We start from the raw sequence: 19,666 nt of genomic DNA on the forward strand, positions 1-19,666 counted from the left end.
TGTCCCGCATGGAGTTTGACCATCTCCTCTATTATGTAATTAAGGAAACATGTAGCATTACTATAAATGTACTGCAGCAGTTTCTCTTTGTTATCAGGGTGCCACCTTATTGTGTGCTTATTACCCTCCAGTGCATTTACTCTGAGGTACCGGATGATGATATTATCCTGCAACTTATCGATCACGAGTTCCAGCACCAGAGGATGATGATCACTGAACTCATCCTCCATTACGTGAAACTCCTTGATCGTGTTCCAGAAACGTATTGGGAGTCAGCAGTAGTCAATGGTAGTTCTTCCGTTGGTGCCTCTAAAGGTTGCTTTTCCCGGTCTGTCAACCTTGGCTCGGCCATCGATTGTTCTCAACTCCCATCCGTGCAAACACAGTGTTAGCTTGAGCTCCTACCCACACATTCTGGGATCCATCATTTCAGAATCTTGACTCCCCATCGGCGGACCTCTGTATCATCTAATAGATGTGGTGGGGGGCCGCTGCCACATTTTACATTAAAATCCCCCGCCAACAGGATCATTTGTGTCCCCTGATCCAAGTCAGCAGTGTGATCATTGAAAAGTTGCTTGAGTTGGATTAGGTACTGACCCTTATTGGATTTATGCAGGCTGTTGTAAAAGTTCACCAGGACTATACTCATATTAATGTCCAGACTAGCCTTTACCGCCTGCAAGCAATGATAATCTGGATTAAGTTCAACGTGATCACATTTGTACTGGGACTTGACAAAAATTGCCATTCCCCCATATGAGCGACCCTTTGTGTTTGTTGATGCTGGAATCTGGAATGATTGAAAGCCACCCAGGTACTGTGTGTCTTGTGCCCATGTGGCCTTTAGGAGAACACATCCAAAATGCTCCATCAGAACACTTATAACTTCCGTTTCAAAATTGAACTTGGCCCCTGCTATATTCTATGAAAATGAGACTGTGGTAAGACCTTCCGTTCGGTCCCACCAATGTATGACTGGCTGGTTCAATATACATGTGTGGGCTCTTACATCCTGATCTGGACGCTCATCCTCATGCAGACCCAGTTTCCCAGCCTTCTTCAAACTCTTCTCTTTGGGCCCCTGCTCCCCTAAAACTGCTTTTGTGGTGGAATCTGTGTCACAAATCCATAGACCTTCTCTCCTGCCTGTTTGGAATCTTGATAATTCGCAGGTAAACCCTGCCTGAGTCTCTGCTCTAGCTCAGGTCTTGTCAGGTCTATGATTAGACAGCTGGGATCAACGTGGTATGCTTTCTGTCCCCCCTCCCCCTACACATTTGGTCAGTCATTGTTAATCTTCTCGATTGCCCAATGATAAACGGGACTGTCCAGGCAAGAAGGTATACACATATTTACTTCATTATTACTGGGACCGTTCTAACACACTGCAAAATGCAACCCACCCTGCAAAGGATTACAGAGGACAGACAGTTTCAAAGAAGGAAAAGGGATGCACTCTGGATACTGACAGGAGGGTAGTCGATATAGTAATTAATCGCAATAGTTCAAGGATACTTGGTTTCAACATAAAGGGAGCAATGGGTCGTAAAATGCCACTAGGGGTCTTCGGAGAAGGACCAGGGAGACAGAACCACAATCTACCTTGTGCTGTAGGAGTTCTTTGTGCTCAACATGGTCCAGTTGGTTTCAGGGCGCATTGCAGTTTCTGAAAACCCTAGGGTGAGAGGGACTGGGGTGTCCGACTGGCACTCTAACAATAGGGGCAGCTGGACGGAGTCCTCAACTGTGCAGTGGCTGGGATCGGCGCTCTATACAGGGAAGGGGAGTGTATTACCGTAGACTGGCAAAGGGCCACTCAGATGATAAATGGCAATGGTGAAAAGCCACCCGGAGTTGCCGGGAAAGGCCAAAGGCCACCCGGAAGTGTTTGTTTGTTTGTTTATTTATTTGTATTGCGCACCGGACCCGTAGGCATCAGCATAAGATAATGAACAGCTTAGTTACACATCAAGAGCAATCAGTACATCTGAGACACGCAGTACAGAGGAAAGAGATCATGTAGGCAAAGGCAGGAAGCAGGAATCAAATACAATACAGTCAGAAGTAACTCTAATATCTAATGTATTTACATAGGCTGGGCAATAGGCAGGAATCAAATACAATACAGTCAAGAGCAACTCTAATATCTAAAGTATTTACATGGGCGCAGGGTTGGTACCTTCTAGGTAGCAGGTGCATATCTAAATATCAGATTCTTTCAGCCATTTTATAGTATTCAGGCGGATGATTTGTTAGGGTTGATCTGCTCGGAGTGTGGCAGGTAGGGAGTTCCACAGTTGGGCTGCCCTAACTGGGTAACTGCAACCCCCGATTCTGGAAAGCTTAAATCTGGGGACAGCAAGGTAGTTGGTATTGGATAGTCTCGTAGTCCTTATTGATGATTTCTTGGTAATTCTTTCTGTCAGATAGCAAGGTGCCGTATTATTCAAACATTTATATGTAAGTGAGGCGACTTTCAGTTTTATTTTGTCATGTGTTGACAGCCAATTGTCAGATCTTCTGATATCTGAAATATGTTCTCTCCTAGCAATTCCAAGTGCTGCTCTAAGGGAGTTGTTCTGCAGGATTTGGATTTTCTTGAGGATTTGTTTATTTGCACCTATGTAGAGCGCATTGCAGTAGTGCAACTTGGACAGAATGAGCGCCCGGGCCAGGTTGGTGCAACTATTGTTCGACAGGAAAGGTCTACCTGCTCTGATCAATTTGCATGTATACGCCGTGGACGAGGCCATGGCGTTGACCTGGCCGTTGAAAGATAAGGTAGAGTCCAGGTAGAACCCCAAAGTCTTCACCCCCATAGCAACGGTGATAATATTGTTGTCAATGTTAAAGGAAGAATATTTAGGACTCAGTTTGTTGAGGGTTGGGGTAGTGCCCAGGATAATGAGTACAGTGAGTACAGGATAATGGACAGGCAGTAAATAATAGGGGGTAGTTGTATTCCTCAGTGACTAAGTGGTCCGGGGGAAGGTTCCATAAAATGTATGAGAGTTACTTCCCAGGATTGTGAAAGGGCCACTGGGAAGTAGGTAAAATGGGTAGAGACAGGTGTCCCAAGAGGGTGATGAACAGGAATGGCAAAGGGCCTCACGGAAGGAAGGGCTTACAGCTGCTTCCTGGGTAACAGGTGATGCTCAAATAGCCGTTAGTCGAGTACTATATGTAGTGACTGTTTTTATGGCAGGTGGGTGACCATTGTCACGGCAGGTATGTGTTGTGACACAGGTAGTGAGGAAAGGATGGCTGTACCAAAGCGTAAGGACCGTACACCCCGGGAGGGATCATGATCTTGTAGCAGACATCCCCAAAAAACTGAAATTGTGTGGCAGCACTGAAAAGGGCAGGATGTGCCTAGTGACCTGTGGTGAGAAGACTGGATGGAAATTGGTGGGGGCATTGTTATAGGAGTGACTGCCTTGGCAGTCCGATACCGGGGGAGGGACGTTCCCGCAAGAACGCAAACAGCAGTGATCCATACAAAGGTTATGGGTGTGACTGACCTGGCAGTCGGATACCGTGGGAGGGGAGTTCTTGCAAGAACGCAAACAGTAGTGATCCATACAAAGGTTATGGGAGTGACTGTCCTGGCAGTCAGATATCAGAGGTTCTCTGGGCAGGAATTTCTGGTAAAATACGGCACAAGGTTTTCCTCTTGGATATGTTTACAGCTCTAAGAAGGGCAGGATGTCCGTAAGAAGCCATGGTGAGTTTAGATGCATGAGGATAAGGTCTGAAGTAGGTGGAGGGTTTGGGGAAGTAGGGGGGGCACCCCAAAGTGTGGCAGAGTTACCGGGCGGTCCGAATGAGTTTTCACTACAGGTCCGGCCACGAGCGGTACCAGCTGGGTGCACATGAACTAGGTGCGGAATCGACGGGCACTGACCCCCTTACGGACAGTTGAGACTCCTCGTCAACTAAATGCAGCGGTCCCGGGTTTATTCGCTCCAGGCAAGGGCGGGGGAGTTACTGCTTGGCAAATGGCAACCGGAGATGGATGTCCGTTATTTCACAACCGAAAGCATCATGGGTCACCCGAGGATAATAATATGCTGGTGAAAGCCCTGCAACTGGAAAGAGCCACCTAAAAGGTGCTGTAGGCCATTATGCTGAAGGAGGCTGGGACCGCCCCCCATTTTGTTTGCTGACTCCAACAAAATGTGATCTGTTTATTCAAAAAATATAAGTGTCACTGTGGTAATTTTGTAAGTATATATGCCTATGGGTGAGTATGGGGCCAAAGTAGGGGGAGGCCCTGCTAAGACTACTACGTTTTTTTCATATAGGTGGGTCTGATATAGAAGCTCAACAATACAGCACAGCTCTATAATTGACTGTAATGCCCCGGAGCCTGATTGTCTGAAATGTTGCATTCAATGGGATGGCGGGAGAAATGTTAAGAGGGGGATCCCGCCAATTTCTGCTTATGCGGGAGAATTTCCCTGGTAACAGGCCTTTGACAATTCGCAAGTAGCCTTCTCCAGACCCAACGCCCCCTTCCCCTTGACCACCGGCCTGCTGCAAGCCCGTGGTTCTTCCGACACCAACACAGGCTTTTACCAGGCATCAAAAACGTGTGCATTTGTGCAGTGAAAGGGCCGTGTGTTACAGATGAACTGTGGGTCTCATAAAAGATGCAGAACGAGTCGGAAGAGCAGGCCTCGAAGGAAGGCAGCGGGAGGCCTGTGCTCCTCACAGGGCGCACCTTCAAGTCCTCTCCGAACGGGCTGCATGCAACCTGTAAAACGGCATTCCAGCCGGGCCAGGCCCTTCCTCGGCTCCACCGCATTCCACACCCCTGCTCTCGCAAAGCACTGCAGTGGTGCGCTAAAGACGAGGCAGGGCTGCGGTGCAAGGGCCAAGGAGAGCCAGCCAATCCAAGCATGACGCAAGGCACCCACGGAACTCTTTAAATGGTAAGCAATGGGACAGCAGGAGACTATGCTACGGTCCGAGGTGCATTGGGACACACACCATCCTTCTAATCCACAGGCAGTCTGGAGCTGGAGGGAATGCAATGACTGGGGAGCTAGAGGCACTGGGGAAAGGGTGGGGAGGCGCTGGAGGGGTTCCTTAGCCCACCACATTCCAGGAAGCTACTTCGCTTTTACATCCGCAAGCAAGGGGAGAGCGGAGACCGCGCAATATCTACTGTTCTAAGAGCAGTCAAGGGTTTTCACTTCAGCTTGACATCTACACACATGCCAACATGCCCCATTACGGTGGGGGGATGCTGGTAAAGTCCTGGTTTTCACTTTATACTCTGGGACTTGTGCACCTGGATTTCCCCATTATAAACCCAGGACCGCTAGCCACCGAATGCCAAGTTAAAACCAGGTCTGGACTGCTACCCCCTGACTGGAATGGGGCATGTATACACCGCATTTCTGTTTATGTGCCGCTGCTTTTTATAGCGCCTTATTGTAAACCATGCTGCTTCAAAGCACCAGGGAAGCATACAAAATATAGGGAAGTGCAGTATACAATCTTAGCACCAAGGTTTTTGATTGATTGATATTTAATTTCTATCGCGCTCGTACACTAGTGTTTCAGAGCGCGACAAGGTAAGGGAGGGGAACAGGGGAGAACAAAACAGCGATTTTACTAGTCCCAGTGACATTGAGAACGTGCAAGTGCATGGGAGAGGGGGGAGGGGAAAAGTGCATGGAAGGGGGAGAGGTGGAAAGTGCGAAGCAGAGGAGAAACAGATAAATAACAATAAATAAATAATAAAGGAAACAAACAGTGGTAATGCAGCCAGCAATTTGCAAGTGCTAGGTTTAAGGCAGCAGACAGGGTAGGTCCGATAAGTGCAGGAAGAAAAAGGGGGGGCTGTATTGGTACAGATACAGACCCCAGTGCAAGGGGTGGCCCGGAGGCAGTGCGGGAGGGTGACAGGATGAGCAGGTACCTGGGCCCAAAAGACAGAGGGTGGCCAGGTGCACGGTGCCAAGAGAGAACAGATCAGCAGGGGACAGGGGGTGCGAAGGCAGAAGAAAAGAGGAAGGTCTTGAAGTGCTTCCGGAACCGGGGATGGTTCTCCTCAAGTTTTAGAGTGGCAGGGAGGCTGTTCCAGAGGGAGGCCCCAGCCGAAGACAGAGATCTACACCCAGCTCGTTTCTTAGAAAAACGATTAACCCTGAGTGAGTTGGAGGTAGAGGAGCAAAGAGCTCGAGAGGGGAGGTATTTGCGGAGGGATAGCTGAAGGTATTTTGGACCCAGGCCCTAGAAAGCCTTGTGGACAATGGAGAGGGTTTTGAATTTATCCTTGCATCCACTGGGAGCCAATGAAGAGATTTCAGAGCTGGAGAGATACGATCCCAGGGCTTGAGGCCAAGGACAAGACTCGCAGTCCTGTTCTGCATTAGTTGCAGAGGGCGGAGAGTAGAGGCAGGTAGGTTTAGAAAGAGGCTGTTACAATAGTCCAAGCTAGAGAGAACCAGAGCTTGAGATACCATGAGCTTCTGGGGGAAGGAGAGGAAAGGCAGAGTACCTCTGAGGATATGCAGTCGGAAATTTGACTTTTTAGAGACCTCAGAGATGTGGGCGGAGAAGAAAAGGGTGGAGTCAAAGATGACCGCGAGGTTCTTAGCCTCGCAGGTGGGGGTAGGAAGAGGGCCAAGGGAGGCCGGCCAGAGAGTGAGGGGAAAGGATGGTGAAGGTGTGCCGATGAGGAGGATCTCCGTCTTGCTGGCATTCAGACAAAGATCATTGGCGGCACACCAATCTTGAATGGCAGTTAGGCAATCAGAGATGAGAGAGGGAGAGGAGGTGGCAGAGGGCAGCCTGAAAATTAGTTGAGTGTCGTCAGCGTAGCACTGGAAATTTGAGCAGAAAATGGCAATGCAGTGGGCAAGAGTTGCCAGGTATTGGTTGAAAAGCCAGGGCGAGAGGTTAGACCCCTGGGGAACAACACAGGTAGAGAGGAAGATAGATGAAAAGAAGGACCCAAGTTGGACCTGGGAGGGTCGATCTGAGAGGAAAGAGGTCAGCCAGGCCAGAGCCTGATCAGTGATACCCAAGTTTTCACGGAAACGGTTGAGCAGGATGGTATGGTTAACCGTGTTGAAGGCAGAAGAGAGATCGAGGAGGATGAGGACAGAGGGAATGTTAGAGTCAAGGTTGGTGAGCAGATCTTCACAGATGTTTAGGAGAGCAGTTTCCGTGCTTCTGGCAGCTCTGAAGCCAGATTGGTGGTCATGGAGACAGCCAACAGAATTGGAATGAAGATTAAGCTGAGAGATGAACAACTTTTCCAGGAGTTTGCCAAGAAAGGGAGTAATGGAAATTGGGCCATAGTTAGCTGGACAAGAAGGATCAGCTGTGGGTTTCTTGACAAGAGGATGCACAAAGGAGTGCTTCAGAGGGGAGGGGAAGGATCCAGAGGCAAAGAAGTGGTTGCAAAAATCAGCAAGGGCCGGAGCAAGGGTGTCAATGTGGTCCTTGATGGTTTTAGAGGAACAGGGATAAACCTATTTTGAAGAGGCTTTCATAGATCGGACTTGTCTAGCAACCTCATCAGGGGTGAAAAGAGGAAAGGACGAGAAGGATGGTGGGAGGGTGGCTAAAGGAGGGTCAGCAAGCACAGATGGAGAGGGAAGAGGAGGAGTGTGGGTGGAGAGGGTGGACAGGATGTCCTGGGTTTTTTAAATGAAGTGAGAGGCAAGGGCATTGCAAAGAGCCTGGGAGTCAACAGGAGGGGTAGAGACTGCAGCAGGGTTGGACATCTCCTTGCAGATTTTAAAGAGTTCGGCCGAGTTGTTAGATGCCGCAGAGACACGAGCTTGAATGTGGACTCTCTTCTTGGTGAGGACAGAGAGTCGGTATTGCCTTTGTAGCAGGCGACAGGCCAGTTTGTCAGAGGGTGAACAGGAAGTCCTCTATTTCCTCTCAGCTGCCCTACACTTACGTTTAAGTGTAGCTAGGTCAGAGTCATACCAGGAATTGCACTTGGCTTTGGTCTTCAAACGGATCCTCATGATAGGGGCAAGAACATCAAGCGTATCAGAAATTGAAGAGTAGAGCAGAGACAGGGATGTATCAGGATGAGAGACAGCCAAAGGTGGAGGGGGGAGAGAAAGTGGTGGCAAAAGCCTCAACGGACACACGCTTCATGGGCCGGATGTCCGAGAAGGTAGGTGGCAGTGTTAGGGTAGGCTTGGCTTGGGGGGAAGAGAGGGAGAGATGAGATGAGAGGAGGGAGTGATCACTCCAGGAGAGAGAAGTGGTCAGAGGGATGGAGAGGGGGAGGTCAGAGGAGATCAAGACATCGAGTGTGTGCCCTGCAGAGTGAGTCGGGCCAGAGGGGAGGATGGACAGGGAGAGGGAGTCGCAGAGGTCACGGAAGAGTACAGAGGAGGAGCAAGGAGAGTCTAAATGTATATTTAGGTCACCAAGGAGGAGGAGTTGAGTGGTAGAGGCCAGGAGGGAGGAGGAGAGGTCTGCCCACTCAGAGAGAAATGAGGTGATTTGACCAGGAGGCCGGTAGATGGTAACCACAGTAAGAGAATGGGTAGGCGAGAGAGAAAGACTACAGACAAGGCATTCAAGAGAGAAGTAGGTCTGAGTGGGAATGATAGAGGCAGGAATCCACTCAAGAAAGATCAGGGCTACCCCCCCACCGGACTGGGAGGATCTGGGTGCTGAGAGGATCTTGTAGCCATCAGGGAGGAGAGTGTCAAAGCTCGTAACAGAGCTGGCCGTGAACCATGTCTCAGTAAGACCAAGGACATCAAGGTCTAGTTCTTCAAGGAGGTGGCTGATGTCAGAGGAGTGTTTGACGGCAGAGCGAGAGTTGAGAGTGGCAATATGAAGAAGGTTGCCAGCCTTAAAGACCTTCCGGGGAGGGGTACAGATCAGAGGTACGCCCTGCGGAGGAGAAAGAGCCCTAGGAGGGACAGAGGAGGAGGCAGAGAGAGAGGGCAAGGTAGCTAAGGGGGGAGTTGATGGGACAGCAGGAGATGAGAGGAAATTGATGAGGCGAGGGAAGCGCCTATCAAAGAGGAGGAGATTGGCCTGAGGGCCTTGGACCATGACAGTGCCATTTAGGTAGACATTAATGATGACTTTAGAGGAGTCAAAGGAAGCCATGAGACCTTCCCAGCGAGTGCCACCATTAATGGGAGAGGAGGAGATAGGGCAGAGCACAGAGACCATATGAGGAGTCCATAGATCTGGCGAAGGAACGACAAAGAGGATGTCGTTAAGGGTCTGTCTGGCGGAAGCATTGGAGTCGGTGTCGGCGATAGGAAGTCCAGGATTAGAGGTCAAGATATCCTTTTTGAACTTCTTCCTACCAGACTTAGTGAGAAGGGAAGGATAGTCAATGGAGAAGCAGTTGGAGAAGATAGGAGAAACAGAAAGCGCCATTGGGGTGTAAGTAAGGAGAGGATGGAGATACTGGGGGGGCAAAGGCAGGTAGGTGTGAGACAAAAGAGAGTGGTGAGGTCACTGGGCTGGCACGTTACAGAGAAGAAACAGTATACAAGCAAAATACAGAGAATTTCGCACTGGGCAGCAAGATATGACTTTTTAGCACAAAGCAAAAACAGCAAGATTTGACTTTTAAGAGCAAAGCAAAAACAGCAAGATTTGACTTTTTAGCACAAAGCAGAAATAGCAAGATTTGACTTTTAAGAGCAAAGCAAAAACAGCAAGATTTGACTTTTTCAATCTTGGAATTGGATGTTGGCAAATGGTTTAGGAAGCACTGCGCAGCAAGATGACAACATGGGAGCAACAAGCAGAAAGAACAGTGATAGTCAAAGGCAGTAGAAGTGAGTCCATATCATGATGCCCGCTCCCGGGGAGCTGGGTTGAAGCCCTGCGTCCCCGAAAGCGGACATCCAGTCCCCAAGGAAGGACCCAGCAACCCCATATAGGGGCCCTTTGGACAGTGTCCTGGCGCCTATGGCGCCAGGCTCATAAAATACATCAGTCCTGGCGCCATAGGTGCCAGGCTCATTATGGGAGTGCTTGGGTGCACTTACCTGATGCAGACCATGCTGCAGGATCCCAGCCTCCTTGAGGCCTGAAAGGAACTACTTTACCTGTGGGACTAATTTACCATCCGGGCGTCGTCGGGGAAGGATACATACCTGGAACTTCTTCCTAGGCTATTTAAACCCCACCCGGACAGCCACACGTGCCTCGCGTTGTTCTGCATCTAGCAGCTGGACGCTCACCGTGTCTGCTCATGCATCCTGACTTCTGCCACGCCTGCCAGCATCCTGGATCATCTGCAAAGGAAGAGAAGAAGAGAACAGAAGAAGGAAAAGTCCTTACCTGCAAAAACCGCATCCCGGAGACATCTCGCCGACAATCCTGAAAAGGAAGACTTTTATTTAAAAGCTCATCGTGTCGATCGCTGCAGCGCCGCATTCCACTCACCTTTACAGGGCGCCTCCATGTTCAGCAGCGATCATCCGGATTCGCAGTCACGCCCCAGCGCCTAGGGAGAAAAAGACCAGAACAAAAGGTGAGAGAGCGAAGGGAATAAGGAAAGCTAAATCTCCATGTTAAGACTTACCTGTTGATTCATTCCCTCTTCATATTGGGTCCGCGCCGCATCCTGGCATTTCCGGACCCCGGCCCCTAAGGGGAAAAAGAGACATCAGCGTTAATGAGCGAATGAAAAGACATTACCAAAAAACACTCATTAAAGACTTACCTGATTTCTACAAGGATTTCACCTCTCATCTCGGGTCGGTGCCTGTTCCCCGGCATTCCGTACCACGGCCCCTATGGGGAAAAAGACACTAGCATTAGTACATTAATGCATGGACACAAGTGGAACCGCTTATCAAAAAACTTACCTGGAAGCCAAGCAAGTTTGGTTCTCACCGATCCGAAAATCCAGTGAAGTAACTGGATACCAACGCGCCCCTGCATCAGAAGCAGGATGGAGAGCTCGTCCTTCCAGACCCTAAGGTGAGACGCTACGAGGAATCACAGAAGGGTTTCAAGGAGGGTGAGAGGGGAAAGTGGGAGGCCGATTGCATTACCCCGCAGACAGTTAATCCCCAATTTTCGCCTACAGAAGGATACTTCTGCGAGCCAGACAAGCCAGATTTGGGGGCCCGGCGAAGTCCGTCTTCCGAACCCTGCGCATCACCTTAGAAGAGGTCACAGCAGCGCGAACCAGGCCAGCGCCTCCGTGGGAGTCAGGTGAGCATTACAGAACGCGAAGCCTTCCTACAAATTCCCACCCAGGCGCTATGGAAAGTTCTGAGACTGATCAGTTGGCCCAATTACTGGGGGAATTACGGGCCGAAGTACATGCCGCTCGTCAAGAGACTAATGCCCTCAGGAGGGAATTAATAATATCAAAGGAAAGAACTGATGACCTGGCAGACAGCTTTTGCAAGGTCAAGCTGGGCAAACTCGTCTACCCGGTTCCGGAGGGAACCCCGCTCCTGTGGTTTCCAGTAACCCTGTGCAGATTAATCTACCTGGAAACATGCCGCTGGCCCCACCCGAACGCTTTGCTGGGGACCCCAAACGATTCGCCGTATTCATGAATCAGTGTCGTTTGCACTTCCTATGCAGACCTGGGGCCTTCCCTAATGATCAGACCAAGGTAGCCTTTATATTGTCATATCTCAGCGGCTGCGCTGCCGATTGGTCAGTTCCACTGGTTACACAAGATGACCCGATTCTCCGTGATTTTCAAAGGTTTCAAGCAAGCATGGAAAGGTTATTTGCTCGACACTCTCAGGGGCAAGCTCTGGATGATGAACTTCTATCCCTGCGACAGGGCAATCAGGACCTCCTATCCTATATTGCAACCTTTAATAGACTAATTGTGGAAACGGGATGGCCAGAGGATAAAAGAGTCATGTTGTTTTATCGAGGCCTACGCGGAGAACTTAAAGGTGTTTTGGCCCAAGTTGTAAATCCGCCCCAAGAATGCACAGAGTATATAGACTTAGTGGTCCAATTGGATCACAGACTTCAAAACAGAAAAGCAGATCGGTCCAGGTTTGAGACCCGGGTGTTGGTCAAGACCCATGCTAATCCCAAGGGAGTTGATGTTTCTGAGCCTATGCAAATTGGAGGGGTTAAAGGACCCTTAACTCAAAAGGAACGTGAAAGGAGGCGGCAGTTAAAATTATGTCTTTATTGTGGGAATTCTGGACACTTTCTACGAGATTGCCCGGCAAAACCGCCCCGAAAGGTGGTAGGAGCCGCTGATAAAAACCATGAAGACTCTGTTTCGGGAAACGACTCCGCCCGACAAGTGTAGGGGTCCGCTTGCCGAGCTTGAAAACTAACTCTCAGACCTCGCATTTCATTGTGCCAATGGTTCTCGTAGATCCAGAATAGCCTAAGCGGTTGCATGCAAAAAAGGCATACATCGATAGCGGGGCTATTGGAAACTATGTGGATCGTGAATTGGTCTCTAGGATTAACCTCCCTCTCCGTCCTAAAACCAGCAAAGATGTCATCACCACAGTCGATGGAACTGAAATTGCCTCTGGACCGGTAACACATTCCACTACTGAGGTGACTCTTACTGGTCCCGACGGCCATCGGGAGGGTGTTGTGTTTGATGTAATCAAGGCTCCACAGTTTCAGGTTATTCTTGGAATCCCTCGGTTGGAGACACATAATCCTCGAATTGATTGGCGAGCTAAGAGAATAACCTTCCTGGATTGTACACAAACCTGCTACCAAGAAAACCTGAAGAATAATCTAGCATCGGTAACCTCTGCCTCCATGCAACTACCTCCGGAATACCAAGACTTTCAGGACGTCTTCCAAAAGGAACAGGCCAACACGTTACCTCCTCACAGATCGTACGATTGCCAAATCGATCTGGTGCCCGGTGCACAACCCCCTTGTAGCAGGATTTATGCCCTTACCGAACCTGAGAACCTGCATTTCAGACAATATTTGGATCAATACCTAGCTAATGGTTTTATTCGCCCGTCAAAGTCCCCAGCATCCTCGGCTGTGTTCTTCGTGCCCAAAAAAGAAGGCGACCTTAGAACTTGTATCGATTACCGCGCATTGAACCAGATAACGGTTAAAAACCGTTATCCTCTGCCTCTGATCCCTGAACTCCTTGACCAGGTGAAGGACGCTTGCATATACACCAAGTTAGATCTCTGGGGGGCCTATCATCTGGTACGAGTTAAAGAAGGCGACGAATGGAAAATTGCCTTCCGTACTAAATACGGATTATTAGAGTACCAGGTGATGCCTTTCGGATTGTGTAACGCGCCGGCTGCCTTCCAATACTTCATGAATGATGTCCTTCGGGAACTCATCGATGTTTGTGTTGTCGTATATATGGATGACATTCTGGTGTACTCCTCTTCAGAATCTGATCACAGAAAACACGTCAGCGCAGTACTTGAAAAACTGCGCCAACACAAACTATTTGCTAAATTGGAGAAATGTGTTTTCCATACCACAGAAGTCGAGTTTCTAGGTTTCATCCTGACACCCAAAGGAGTCCGAATGGACTCAAGAAAAGTGGATGCCATCCTCAAATGGCCATCACCTAGCTCTGTAAAAGGGGTTCAAAGCATGCTCGGCTTTGCCAATTTCTATCGCAGGTTTATCCCGGAATTTTCACGCGTGTTACAACCCATTACTGCACTCTTGAGGAAAAATAAACGTTTTGAATGGTCTGAAGAAGCCGAGCAGGCCTTTCAGGATTTAAAAGCTAAGTTTACCTCTGCACCTATATTGAAACACCCGCGTCCAGATCTCCCTTATGTCGTCGAGACTGACGCATCCAGCCTAGCCATGGGAGCTGTCCTGTCCCAAAGAGATCCCGAAACCAACTGCATCCCGTAGCATTTTGGTCCAGAAAATTCTCGGCACCCGAGGTTAATTATGCAATCACGGACAAAGAACTGTTAGCCATTAAGTCCGCTTTTAAAGCCTGGCGGAATTATCTGCTTGGCCCTCGACATACCATCACAGTGATCACTGATCACTGGAATTTACAGTATTTGAAAACCGCCAAGGCTCAGTCATCACGGCAGCTCCGATGGGCTTTGTTTTTCGCTGTCATGATCTCTGCTTCCAAAAGGTTAGGGTTTCCCAACTCCCTTGGAAGCAGATCCATAACCCAGGTTCCGAGTGCCAACCAGTCCCAATTGGGACCTTTTGGACCCAGTCCTGGTGCCAGAGGCTCATAAATATGCCTAGTCCCAGCGCTGGAAGCGCCGGGCTCATAATGCTTGGGTGGACTTACCTGCAGCAGACCATGCTGCTTACTTGCCTGCCAGTTGAGCCTCTGGTCCTCTTCTGTTTGGAACTACTTTTCCTGTTGGGTGGGGCAGGAGCCACTCCATAGATTCTGAACACTGGAACTCTTCTGGAAAGCAGGAACTCTTTTCTTACCTAGGCGTGGCTGTGGAAGGAGACACCTAAGCACTACCGTAGGCTATTTAAACCACACCCGATGGATGAATCTTGCTTTGCGTTATTCTGCATCCTCTGCAGCAGAACGCTCATCGTGTCTTCTGCATCTGATCCTGGGCCTAAGGAAAAAGGCTTACCATGCTGAATCCAGTCTTCAGCAACACCTATAAAGACAAGAAAGAACAAGTTAGCATTATGGTCTTCAGTGACAGCTCTTCACTTACCTGGTCCATCGGCTGTCACCAACGCCTCGCGCTGCATTCCGGCATCTGAAAGACAAAGGCTTACCTACTCTTCGTGTGCTCCGGAGGTCTTCACACTGCATTCCGGCATCTGAAAGACAAAAGCTTACCAACTCTTCGCACGCTCCGGAGGCCTTCGGCGCTGCATCCCGCATCTGAAAGAGAAAACAAGTTGCGTTTAAAGACATTGGGGAGCTTTAATACTCACGTGCCATTACTCCTTTCCACATCTAACCCAGTGGGTATTCCGGCACCCTGCAGCCGCTCCGAACTTGTACCTGCAAAATAAAAAGACAGTTAGAGCGCATCGTGAAGCAGGCAACAAGCGCTTACTTACGTGCTTCCAGGCGCTTCTATTCATCACACGGGCTCCATCTTCAACTCACTTCAGCCCGTCATCCGCCATCGCCGGAACCCTGCAAAACAAGAAACATCATTACTAAAGACTTTAAAGACATTAGAATTACTCGAAACTTACCGTTCGTGCAGTAAACGACGGACAGCAGTCCTCTGAAGTCAAGAGGCCTGCTCCCCTTATCCAGTGAAGAAACTGGTTACAGCACTCTGCCCCGAGGCAGATGGAGAGCACGGCGTTCTCTTACCTAAGGTGAGAGCGTTAACCTTTGGGGTTCTACAGGAGAAGAGAAAGGGAAGAAGAGAGAGACATTCAATAACCCAGTTCCTTAATCCCATATTTTCTATCTGCAGACATCTTACCCTTCAAGTCAGACATACAGTGCACAGAGGTCCAGCCCAAAGAGCCAGCCGTGTGTTACACATCACCTTTGATGATACGGTATACGCCCAGTCAAGACCGGCGCCTCTACGGGAATCAGGTGAGCGTTACAGAACGCAAAGCCTACCACAAAACTCCCGTCCAGGCGCTATGGAAACCTCGGATACCGACCAGCTAGCCCAGTTACTTGGGGAACTAAGGGCAGAAGTGCATGCAGCCCGTCAGGAAACGAACGCTCTAAGAAGGGAACTGATTATTTCCAAGGAGCGAACAGATGATCTCGCTAGACAATTGCTACAGTCACAAGCCGGACAGACCCCGTTACCCGCATCTGGGGGAAATCTTCCTTCTACATCCTCTATGAATCCAGTGCAGATCAACCTACCTGGGAATGTAACTCTGGCTCCGCCCGAACGATTTTCTGGTGACCCAAAGAGGTTTGCAGTATTTATCAATCAGTGCCGGTTGCATTTCTTATGCCGGCCAGCAGCCTTTCCAACTGATCAAGCTAAAGTAGCTTTCGTGCTTTCGTACCTTAGTGGCAATGCGGCAGACTGGTCGATCCCTCTAGTAAATCAAGATGATCCGGTCCTCCATGATTTTCAAGCTTTTCAGCTCAGTATGGAAAAACTGTTCGCAAGACATTCACAGGGGCAGGCCTTGGACAATGAGCTTCTTTCGTTGCGACAAGGTAATCAAGACCTTTTGGCTTATATTGCGTCTTTCAACAGACTGATAGTGGAAACTCAATGGCCTGAGGACAAAAGGATTACGCTGTTTTATAGAGGTCTACGTGGAGAGCTCAAAGATGTGTTAGCCCAAGTAGTGAATCCCCCACAAGATTGTTCGGACTATATAGACTTAGTCGTTCAAATAGATCACAGACTGCAGAACAGGAAGGCCGATCGTTCCAAGTTTGATGCTCGAGTATTTTCTAAACCGCCAACTCCTTCCAAAGGAGTAGACTCCGGGGAACCCATGCAAATAGGGGGTCTGAAAGGTCCTCTAACACAAAAGGAGCGGGAAAGGAGAAAACAGTTGCAATTATGCCTCTATTGCGGAAACTCAGGGCACTTTCTTCGAGACTGTCCGGTGAAACCTGCCAAGAAGGCAGTAGGAGCTGCAGTTACCAAAGTTACAAACTCTGTGCAGGGAAACGACCTTGCCCGACAAGAATAGAGGTCCTCTTGCCGAGCGTGAAAACCAGTTCCGTGACCTTGCATTTCGTGATACCTATGGTCCTCATTAGCCCTGATAATCCGGATCGATTACATGCAATTGAAGCTTACGTCGACAGCGGTGCCATCGGCAATTATGTGGATCATGAAATGGTTTTGAGGATGAATCTAACTCTTTGTCCCAAGGCTGTAAAGGACATCATTACTACGGTGGATGGTACGGAGATAGCCTCCGGGCCAGTAACGCATACCACTCAAGAGGTGACGCTAGTAAGTCAAGATGGACACCATGAGAAGATCGTGTTCGATGTGATCAAGGCCCCTCAGTTTCAGATTATTCTAGGAATACCTTGGTTAGAGAAACACAATCCTCTGATCGATTGGCGAGCAAGGACGGTCCAGTTTCCAGAATGTGTCTCTACTTGTCACCCTCCACCTGGTGTTGCACTGGCAGCAATTTCTTCAGAGACTCCCCAGTTACCTCCCGAATACCTAGAATACCAAGATGTTTTCCGGAAGGATCAGGCTAACTCTCTACCTCCTCATAGGTCTTATGACTGCCAGATAGACCTGATACCTGGATCTACTCCTCCTTGTAGTAGAATTTATGCCCTCACCGAGCCTGAGAACCTTCACCTTCGACAATACCTGGATCAATACCTGGCAAATGGGTTTATTCGTCCTTCCAAGTCCCCTGCTTCTTCAGCTTTGTTCTTCGTTCCAAAAAAGGAAGGAGACCTTAGAACTTGTATAGATTATCGCTCCCTGAACCAGATCACCGTTAAGAATAGATATCCGTTACCTTTGATCCCTGAACTCCTGGACCAAGTCAGAAAAGCATGCATATATACAAAGCTGGATCTTAGAGGAGCTTACCACTTGGTACGAGTAAAAGAGGGCGATGAATGGAAGACGGCCTTCCGCACCAAGTATGGCCTATTTGAATATCAGGTCATGCCCTTCGGACTTTGCAATGCCCCGGCCGCCTTTCAATATTTTATGAACGATGTCCTCAGAGAGCTCATTGATGTGTGTGTTGTTGTTTACATTGACAACATCCTCGTTTATTCTTCGTCGGAATCTGAACATCGGAAACCCGTGAAAATGGTCCTCGAAAGATTGCGTCAACACAAACTTTTCGCTAAGTTGGAAAAATGTGTTTTCAACGTGACTGAAGTTGAATTCTTGGGATTCATATTATCACCTGGCGGAGTGCGTATGGATTCAAAGAAGGTCGATGCAGTTCTCAAATGGCCATCACCATCCTCCGTAAAAGGTGTGCAAAGCATGTTAGGCTTCGCTAACTTTTACCGCAGGTTTATCCCCGAATTCTCTCGAATAGTCCAGCCCATCACTGACTTGTTAAAGAAAAACAAACGTTTTGAATGGTCTACCGAGGCGGAACAAGCTTTCCAGGATTTGAAGACTAAATTTATCTCTGCACCAATCTTAAAACACCCTTGCCCCAAACTCCCCTACATCGTGGAAACTGATGCTTCAAGCCTTGCCATGGGGGCAGTTCTATCACAAAAGGACCCGGTAACCAATCAGTTGCATCCCGTGGCATTTTGGTCCCGCAAATTCTCGCCTCCTGAAATCAATTACACGATTACTGACAAGGAACTTCTGGCTATCAAGTCTGCCTTTAAGGATTGGCGGCATTATCTGCTGGGGGCCCGACACACCGTTACTGTGATTACGGATCACCGAAACCTGCAATATTTGAAAACCGCAAAAGCCCAATCCTCTAGACAACTCCGTTGGGCATTACTCTTTGCCGAGTTTGACTTCATAATTACCTATCGACCTGGTACAAAGAACGGTAAAGCTGATGCCCTTTCTCGGATGGGAGTGGAAGAACACTTGATCAACCCTAAACCTGTACCAATCATTCCCGAACAAAGAATTCTGGGTGTAATCGCCACAGAATCCATAGAGGAAGTTAAGGATAAAGCCAGGCAACTTGTAACTCCAGCAGACATACAGAATTGGCATCTGCAGGGAAAGGACTTTGCAGTAAAGGACAACTTATTGTATTTCCAAGAACGATTATACCTACCCAGCACAGATTTACAGAAAAAAGTAATCTCTTGTTATCACGATTCTTTAATGGAAGGACATCCCGGTATGGCCAAGACCTCAGAAAAGATCAAGCGCTACTTCTGGTGGCCGTCTTGGAAAAAAGATATCAGAGACTTTATAATGTCCTGTGGAGTATGCGCCCAAAACAAGAGTCAAAAGGAAAGACCAGCAGGCCTCTTACGCCCTATTGACATCCCACCTCGCCCTTGGCATACGCTTTCTATGGACTTTATCACCGATCTACCTCCATGCTCCGGATACAATACGATTCTAGTAATTGTGGACTTATTCTCCAAGATGGCGCATTTCATTCCGCTCAAAGGCTTGCCAACAGCAGCAACTCTGGCCCGAGAATTTCTCGAAAACATCGTCCGACTGCACGGTTTTCCTTCGGTTCTAATTTCGGATCGAGGTAGTCAATTTATTTCTCATTTTTGGCGAAGTTGCTGTCGGTCGGCTCAAATTGATGTGAGACTATCGACCAGTCACCACCCTCAGACCGACGGACAAACCGAGAGGACCAATCAAACTCTGGAACAGTATTTACGCTCCATGCTGCAACAAACTGAAAAAACTTGGAAAGACATCCTTTGGATAGCCGAATATGCCTACAATAACTCTGTCCATTCGGGAACTGGGAAAACCCCGTTTTTTCTTTTGTACGGCAGTCACCCTCGAACCTTGGAGTTGGATCCCCTCCAAGATCTTGAAACACCAGCAGTACACTACCTGCATTCTAAAATCACCCAAGCCTTTAAGGAAGCTGTTTCTCACCTTCAAAGGGCTAAAGAACAATACAAGAAAGGAGCAGATCAACATCGGAAGGAAGCCCCTCAATATCAAGTAGGGGATCAAGTCTGGTTATCCACCAAATATCTACCTCTAAAAGGGCCACGCACATTCAACCCAAGATACCTTGGTCCCTATTCCATCACTACCATAGTAAACCCAGTAGCGGTCAAGTTGGACTTGCCCCCGCACATGAAGATACATCCTGTCTTCCACGTCTCTCTATTAAAACCCGTGCA

The 19,666-nt window shown here is 48.7% G+C and overlaps 1 long non-coding RNA gene across 1 annotated transcript in view; it reads left to right on the plus strand.

Annotated features, from left to right (window-relative positions):
- The first annotated feature begins 4,851 nt into the window (after nt 1–4,851).
- Nucleotides 4,852–19,666, plus strand: part of LOC138471911 (uncharacterized) — an 88,315-nt gene continuing 73,500 nt past the window's right edge. Inside the window, exon 1 of the long non-coding RNA XR_011268530.1 lies at nt 4,852–4,937. This is a non-coding gene — a long non-coding RNA (uncharacterized lncRNA). The remainder of the gene's footprint in view (nt 4,938–19,666) is intronic.

This window comes from Ambystoma mexicanum, chromosome 8 (genome assembly GCF_040938575.1).
Source record: "Ambystoma mexicanum isolate Mex_15411 chromosome 8, UKY_AmexF1_1, whole genome shotgun sequence".
Taxonomy (NCBI): domain Eukaryota; kingdom Metazoa; phylum Chordata; class Amphibia; order Caudata; family Ambystomatidae; genus Ambystoma; species Ambystoma mexicanum.